Genomic DNA, 8,401 nt, shown 5'->3' with positions numbered 1-8,401 from the left:
GCTGGAATGAAACTCAGAAGTCTAGTTCCACAAATTCTTTTACTGACTGGAGGTAGAGGAGACCCAGGAAGGAATGTCTTACCTAGAGTATCACAGCTGAGCCAGAATCAGATCCAGGGCATTCAGACTTTCTGTCCAGGGTTATATTATGTGCATGTTTCTTTTGAAACACATTCATTTAATTCACTCCTTCAAATAATATTTTCTAGAACACAGTGTTAAGATCTCATGAATCTCTTTCTTCCCCAAAGCGTAAGAGAATGATGTTCATTAGGGATTTCTAAAATAAATTTCCATTTGGATAATCTACACATGGTCAGGTTCTGCTAATGAAAGGTAATTCGGAACAGAACCAGTAGGAGTGTACTCATGTTTTGGGTAGCATGGTTAAAGAAACCACAGACAGGCACTCAGCCAGGCTGGGGAAAAGGCACAGGTGGCCAGGTAATCAGAAAGCTGGAGTCTATTTTCAGGGGAGCCAAAATAAGTCTTAAAGTCAGAATCTAATGTATTCCAATACAATGAGTGACAAGTTCTCCAGCAGAGCCACATTGGTGAGTTTTATGGCAAGTTCTGGCAATGTTTTTGCTTGCGTATATTCTTTAAAATCAATGTGATAAGCAGAATAATCTATTTTTAAAAAGCACATATTTTGGTATTTTAGCTTTGATAATTTTATTTTGATAACTAAGTTTTACTGAACAGTTTGAAAAATTCTGCAGAGGATACTTTTCTTTATTCAATAGAAAAAGAAAAATTTTTCTCTTCCCTACCAGGTTATATAGTATATGTTGCCTCTTCTCTAAATTTTTCTTTTATTCTATAGTTGGTAGTAAGTCATATAAATTGTCAATTTTTGTGTCTACAAATCAAATTCTGGTAAAATATGGGGTACTGATATTTTATATATATTTAAAATAAAAAATTATATGTTACATTATTTTATTACCTTCAAAGCAGTTTATCCTAGTCTTGCCACAGACAAAGCTGTTAATGAGATGCTGAACTTTCTGGGCTGGGGTGGGGAAGGATGATACATCTTCTTGAGACTTGGAGAGACCTCATCCTGCAGCAGTTTGGGAGGCCTGTTAGTACCTATCAGATACTGGAGAACAGAACAGAGGAGAAGGCTCAGTAGACCCGACAGAGGCTCATCTAGATGCTATCTAGAGAAACAGGGATGCCAGCATGCAGAGTAAAAGAGGCTGGACCATTTGTGATGTGGACATTGCTGGAGATGGTCCAAAAAGAGGAAAATTCTGATATGTGGGCAAAGAAGACAGTGTGAGAGAGATAAGCATGCACTCTAGAATTCAGGAGATCTTAGTAGCTGAGAATTTGAGTGAAAGTGGTAGTGTTGTGAACCCATGGACTGTAGCCCACCAAGTTCCTCTGTCCATAGGATTTCCAAGGCAAGAATACTGGAGTGGGTTGTGATTCCTTTCTCCACGGGCTCTTCCTGACCCAGGGATCGATCCAGGGTCTCCTAACTTGGCAGGTGGATTCTTTACCATCTGAGCCACCAGGGAAGGCAACTAAGGTTTTATTGCCTAATATTTGACTTTTTAATTTCCCTTTTATCTTACCAGAAGCTAGTTTGGAGGTTATCGGAAAGGCTAAAGACATTGTCTAGAACAAAACCTCTATCACCATGTACTAAAAAAAAAAAAAAAAAAAAAAAATCCTCTAGACACCCTAACAGGAGAAGGAAAAGAGCTTCAGGAAAGTGGGTTCTGTGCTCAATCAAGTTGGGACTCCCTAACTTATTTGGTCTGTGAACTTTTCACTTTTTCTACCAAAATTTCTATATTTGCAAAGTTTATATAATCATGTTGTTGTTCAGTCACTCAGTCGTGTCTAACTGTCTAGGACTCCATGGATTGCAGGCTTCCCTGTCCTTCACCATCTCCCAGAGCTTACTTAAACTCATGTCCATTGAGTCAGTGATGCAATACACCCATATCGTCCTCTGTCATCCCCTTCTCCTCCTGCCTCCAATCTTTCAAAGCATCAGGGTCTTTTCTAATGAGTTGGCTCTTCTCATCAGGTGCCCAAAGTATTGGAGCTTCAGTTTCAGCATCAGCCCTTCCAATGACTATTCAGGACTGATTTCTTTTAGGATTGACTGGTTTGATCTTCTTGCAGTCCAAGGGACTCTCAAGAGTCTTGTCCAGTATTGCAATTCAAAAGCATCAATTCTTTGGCGCTCAGCTTTCTTTATGTCCAACTTTCACATCCATACCTGACTACTGGAAAAACCATAGCTTTGACTAGATGGACCTTTGTTGGCAAAGTAATGTCTCTGCTTTTTAATATGCTGCCCAGGTTGGTCATAGCTTTTCCTCCAAGGAGCAAGCATCTTCATTTCATGGCTGTAGTCACCATCTGCAGTGATTTTGGAGGCCAAGAAAATAAAATCTGTCGCTGTTTTACATTGTTTCTTCATTTATTTGCCATGAAATGATGAGACTGGATGCCATGATCTTAGTTTTTTTAATGTTGAGCTTTAAGCCAACTTTTTCACTCTCCTCTTTCACCTTCATCTAGAGGAACTTTAGATCCTCTTTGCTTTTTTCTATAAGGGTGGTGTCATCTACATATCTGAAGTTATTGATATTTCTCCTGACAATCTTGATTCCAGCTTGTGCTTCATCCAGCCTGGCATTTTGCATAATGTACTCTGCATATAAGATAAGTAAGCAGGGTGACAATATACAGCCTTGACATACTCCTTTCCCAATTTGGAAACAGTCCATTGTTCTATGTCCAGTTCTAACTGTTACATAATCATGTATCTTTAATTTTTCCCTAAATCCAAATGTCAAGGAACAAATAAAATCTCAAAATGTCTCCAGCTCAGAATCTTTAATTAGCATTAGCTGAACCTGAACAAAGATGAAAGTTTAATGCTGTGAGGGATTTTAATGTAAATTCTCTACCAAAGAAGTGATAGCTTGATGTCAATATTTCTTCCTGTGTTTTCTACATTTAGCTTTCCATCTAGATCCCAGGCAAAATGTGTTTTTGCTGGAAAGGAATGTGTTTCATTTTGACGTGATCTTCTCTATCCTTTCCCCATGAAGCTGAGACCAAAGAGATGAGAATATCTACAACTCTCCTATAGCCAGGACAGGTCCCAGTGTCAGCTTGGAAACCAGTCACAAGTAGGGTAAATCGGACATGGATGGGAGGTTGGACAATAGATCAGAAACACTTTGGTGGACCAGGCTTAGCAATAACAAAATCAGCAATCAACAGGGTGATAGTCAACCAGTTGGACCAAAGCAAAGCAGTGAGCTTCAGGAGCGGCTATGAGAGGAGACAGAGGGAGCCACAGCAGACAGATAAAGCTCACTCCTAAGGACACTGTCAGCAAGAACTAGGCACTGGTCCAAGCAGCTTAATGGCATTGGTTGGTTTAGTCACTAAATCGTGTCTGACTCTTGTGACCCCATGGATTGTAGCCCACCAGGCTCCTCTGCCCATGGGATTCTCCAGGCAAGAAAACTGGAGAGGGTTGCCATTTCTTTCTCCAGGGATAATGGCATTGGTGATGCCCAAAATTTGGGAATAGGGGATTGTTTAAAAAAAAAAAAACACAGTCTCAGAGCAAGCAGGAACAAGCAGGGCTCCATTTCATAGGAAGTAGGGTGATAATTATTCTATTATTAGATAAGTAAAGTGTTGGAAGGGAGTCCCTATTCTCTTTGTCTTGAGAAAATCTCTAGAAGAATGCTTCAGAAGCTGCCCACCTTGGCCTGAGCATAAGCAGGTAAGTTTGATTTGAGGGCTTTAGGTGGCAGAAGGAATAGAAAGGCCATTTACATGTGTTCTCAGTCGTTTCTGACACTTTGTAACCCCATGGACTGTAGCCCTGCAAGCTCTTATGTCCATGAGATTTTTCAGGCAAGAATGGGTTGCTTTGGGTTGGAATGGGTTGCCATTTTCTCCTTCAAGAGACCTTTCCGACCCAGGGATAAAACCTGCATCTCCTGTATCTCCTGCATTGGCAAGTGGATTCTTTACCACTGAGCCACCTGGAAAGTACAGAAAGGCCATTTACTCACATTAAAACTCATGTCCTCCAAACCTGCTTTTCAGCAGCAAAGGTAATATTTGGGAATTTATGCTTCCATTTTTGAGTCTACTCAAATGGTTTAGAAATTGTAGTTGGAAACAAAAGAGAAGTTATTAGTTATCAACCCAAATATCTTGCAACAGAAGAAGACAAGGGTATTAGTCTCTAAACCAGATTTCAAGGGCAGAATAGACCAGTAGAAGAACTGTGAAACTGTCTTTGCCAGGGGAGAAAATCTCCTCCAATTATTGCAGCAGGGCTGACCCTGAAATATGGGATCTCACATGGAGAATTCAAGGGTGGAGAAGGGAAGGGGATCTCAAAGATGGCATGAGAGTGATTTCAGAATAGGTCTTCCCTGCTAGCTCAGACAGTAAAGAATCTGCCCACAGAGCAGGAGACCTGGGTTCAATCCCTGGGTCAGGAGGATCCCCTGAAGTAGGGAATGACTACTCACTCCAGTATTATTGCCTAGAGAATCCATGGGCAGGTGAGCCTGGTGGACTGCAGTCCACAGGGTCACAAAGAGTCGGACATGACCTAAGTGACTAACACACACACGATCTCAGAATGATAAACCATTCATATGCAGAGTCACCTCTCCCAGAATTTCTGATTGGTAAGGTTTTTCTTTTCATCTATGCACAGTTATCTGACATCTCTAATCTAAGAATGAATTAAACCTGTTTACTCTCGTCATTACGACTGTTTCTACAGGCATCATATCACCCTATCAGGTTGACTTCAGTCATATTCAGCTTCTGTCCAATATATATGGTTTTACACACATATACACACCTTGTCCACACTTATTCTTCAGAAAAATTTTATGAGTCTGTGAGTCTAGCTGAGTGTTTTATGTTCCTCAACATAAAACAAAGTTGGTAACTAAATAAAAATGTGGTATATACAAGTTTAACCAAAGCAGAATTTTGAGAGGAGCTATGAAGATATTTTAGGTAGGTCTAGAAAGAGGTAGTGTAGTGTGGTGGGAGAAACACTAAATAAGCTTCAGTCCTTGCCCTGTAACTTGCAAACTAACCTTTAGTAAGTGATGCTTTTTTTTTTATAAGCCTCAACTTTCTCATTGGTGAAACTATAATATGAATTAATGCCTTACTCAAAGAGACCCTTGCAAGTTAAGTGACTAAATGTTTGTGAAAAGAACTGGCATGATGCCCAGCCCACTGGATTAGGGAAGGCCCACCAATTCTCAATTTCAATCTAAATTGTGTTTTTAGCTCAGGTTTTATGGGGAATAATTATTATTTTTTATTTAACTATTTTTTCTTGTTCAACTAAAATGTGAGTCTCCTGAGAAATGAAGTTGGAAAGCCTCCATGACAAGAGTGTGGAAACAGGCTGTTTGCAAATGCTTTATTTGATTTGGAATTTTAGAGCTCAATCAGGAATTAAGGTAAGCACAGGGACAGAGCTATTAAGGAAATTGGAAAGGAACAGACAGTCCTGGAATCTGGCTGCTCCTGTTTGATTTTAAATATAAGTTAAATATTAATTTTTCTAAAAAAAATCCCTCTTTCTGCAGGGAGGCCTCATTCTCTCTTTCTCACTTATGTTGACAGATTATTGGTGGCTTGCCTTTCACACTAACTTATTTGGAGGAAAAAAAATTTCAGATGATGCTATTTGAATAAGAAAAAAAAAAAATCTTCCAAACAGTTCCCTTGTGGCCAGCATCAACAGTAACTGAACAGGCCTAGGTTGTTGCATAGTGAGAATTATCCCTTTCATTTCAAGAGAATCAAAGATGTTTGGGGTAAGCAAGATCTCTAGTTACACATGATCAAAATAAGCGAGTATTAGATTTGCTTATGTAAAGTGTCTTTTAAGTCTACTGCTAAAGTCTGAGCATACTTTTTATTGCTCCATAAAGATTTTGTAGGAAAGTGAAAAATTAGCTTTGAAAAAAAAAAAAAGGTAGCTGATTTGGGGAAAATAAGAAGTGTTTGAAGACCTTCCCTTTCCTGTTTTCTTCCTGCTGGAGGTTCCCAAATGCAAGGGGTGTGATGATGCCGTTGACTTATAAACAGAAGTCAAAAGGAAATTCAATCTTCTGTCAAGACTTATTCCAAATATAATTTTAAAAGACAATGATTGAATCCCTCTTAGAGCTTTTGGATGGATTCTCTTGTGCTTTGGTTGTCTCTGAGTTTGTAAGGAATGGTGAACAAAAGCAAAATTGCAGGCTCCCAGTTCTTACCCATCTTAGCAGCAATTCCAACATCTATATTTCCAATGGCTCCTTTTCTCAAGTCATTTGTTTTCTTTCTCTTAAAAAATAGTTACAAGCTACTATCAGTGCTCCACAATATTCTGCATACTAGTTTTATGCTTTGGTATATAAAATTAAGCACAATAGTCCAACGCTGCCTATCTATGTGACCTGTGGGCCTAAGTTTCCTCATTTGTAAAGTAAGGGAATTGAGTTAGACTTGCAGTGCTCAAACCATGATCCACCCAAGGGTTTCTCAACTTGTACACTATGGATACTTTACACTGGATAATTCTTTCTTCTGGGAGGCTGTCTTATTCAGCAAGGGGTGGTTAACATCACCTGTAGCCTCTACCAATTAGATGCCTACAGTACAACTGTACTCTTTCCCCTGGTTGTGACAACCAACAGTACCTCCAGACATTGTCAAATGGGGTGAAAAAGTCATTAATTAAAGGAATGGTTCTCAAACTTTGGTGGGTATCAGAACCTCTGGGGAATTTGGTAAAAACATAATGGCCCAAACTTGATTATGTTACAAAGATAGGGCCTCTGTATTTTGTTTTTTAATTAGCTTTGACACATACAGTAAAGTTTGAGTACCACTGTTCATGAGGAATTGTATTGATGAAGTGATTCTCAAAGTATGATTCTTGCACCAAAAGTCTCAGCATCACCAAGCAACTTGTTAGAAATGCACATTTTTTAACTCGACTCAAGATTTGATGAAACAGGAACTCTGAGATGGTACCCAGTTGTCTAAGAAATTGCCTAGGTAAAGAAGTGCATTCTTGGCATACTCAGAAAGACATTAAGGAATGTTAGAGATCCAGGGAGGACTGTTTTTCTCAACACAAAGTTGATACCATTAAGCAAAGCATTGGCTGGAATAAAATTCTTCACCTTGAGTGAATTTTATTACCATATGTTTACATACTTCTGTTCTAACTGAGTCTTAAAAGGTAGATCAGATTGTCTTTCATGGAGAGGGGAGATCTGAGTGATGGCTCATCTTAGATTCACGAATCCTCTATGGCACCTGGTGCCCTGATTCATAGACTTATGCTTTGGGTTATGCTTTGACTCCAGACCAGTGTTTCTCAATCTTGGTTTCATATTAGAGTCACTGAGGGAACTTTAAAAAATCTTAATGATCAGGCCATACCCCAGGTCAAATAAATCAGAAGCTCTCAGAATCAGACTCAGATATCAGTATTTGCCTTCTCAGATAATTCCAATGTATAGGAAACATTGAGAGGTCTAACACTTTCTATAAAGTCGGATAGGGTTTGTACCAAGGAAGATAATAGTGTTACTGACTCCAAACTCCCTCTGTTCGCCACACAACAAGCCAATAAATCGGAGACCAGGTGTTGGGGCATGGAATAATGACATTATTCAGAAAGTTAGTAGACTGAGAAGATGGCAGACTAATGTCTCAAAATAACCATCTTATTGTGGTCTAGATGCTAGGTTCTTTTGTAGAACAGAGGTGGGGTAGGGGAGGTGAGGAAGAAAAGCAAAAAGGCCATTAATGTTGCAAATGTTTCCTGGAATGGCCAGTCTCAGGGAAAGTATGTTTTAATTTCTTCCTTCCTGTAGCCATCCACAGGTGGACAGGGTCTTGAACAAAGGCATTTTGATTTACTGTTTAGGTAGAGGGTAGGTTTCTCCAAGGCAAGCAATTATGTATGGACAGTATCATTTTAGTGGACAAAAACAATAGGGAAAGAAAAGTCAAAATAAAAGAAACACATACAACATGGGGTCAGACTTTGTTTTTCCTTATAACAATAAAAGATGAAGAAAGTTTGATAGCACATGTCACTTTGGGGATCAATAGAAAGTTTAGTAAGGCTACAACCAATAAGCTTTCAATTCTGTGCCAGTGTCAATTCTTCCCCCTACATTTTCTTAGATCCTTCAACTTGAAGGTCATCTTTGCAGGCTCTGTGTTTCTATAGCACTTTGAATCTAGTTTCAGTTCAGTTCAATTCAGTCACTCAGTCGTGTCTGACTCTTTGCAACCCCATGAATCCAGCATGCCAGGCCTCCCCGTCCATCACCAACTCCCGGAGTTTACTCAAGCT

The sequence above is a fragment of the Cervus elaphus genome, chromosome 19, assembly GCF_910594005.1.
Source record: "Cervus elaphus chromosome 19, mCerEla1.1, whole genome shotgun sequence".
Classification (NCBI taxonomy): domain Eukaryota; kingdom Metazoa; phylum Chordata; class Mammalia; order Artiodactyla; family Cervidae; genus Cervus; species Cervus elaphus.
The sequence above is the reverse complement of the archived record's forward strand: the minus strand, read 5'-3'. Positions refer to the sequence as shown.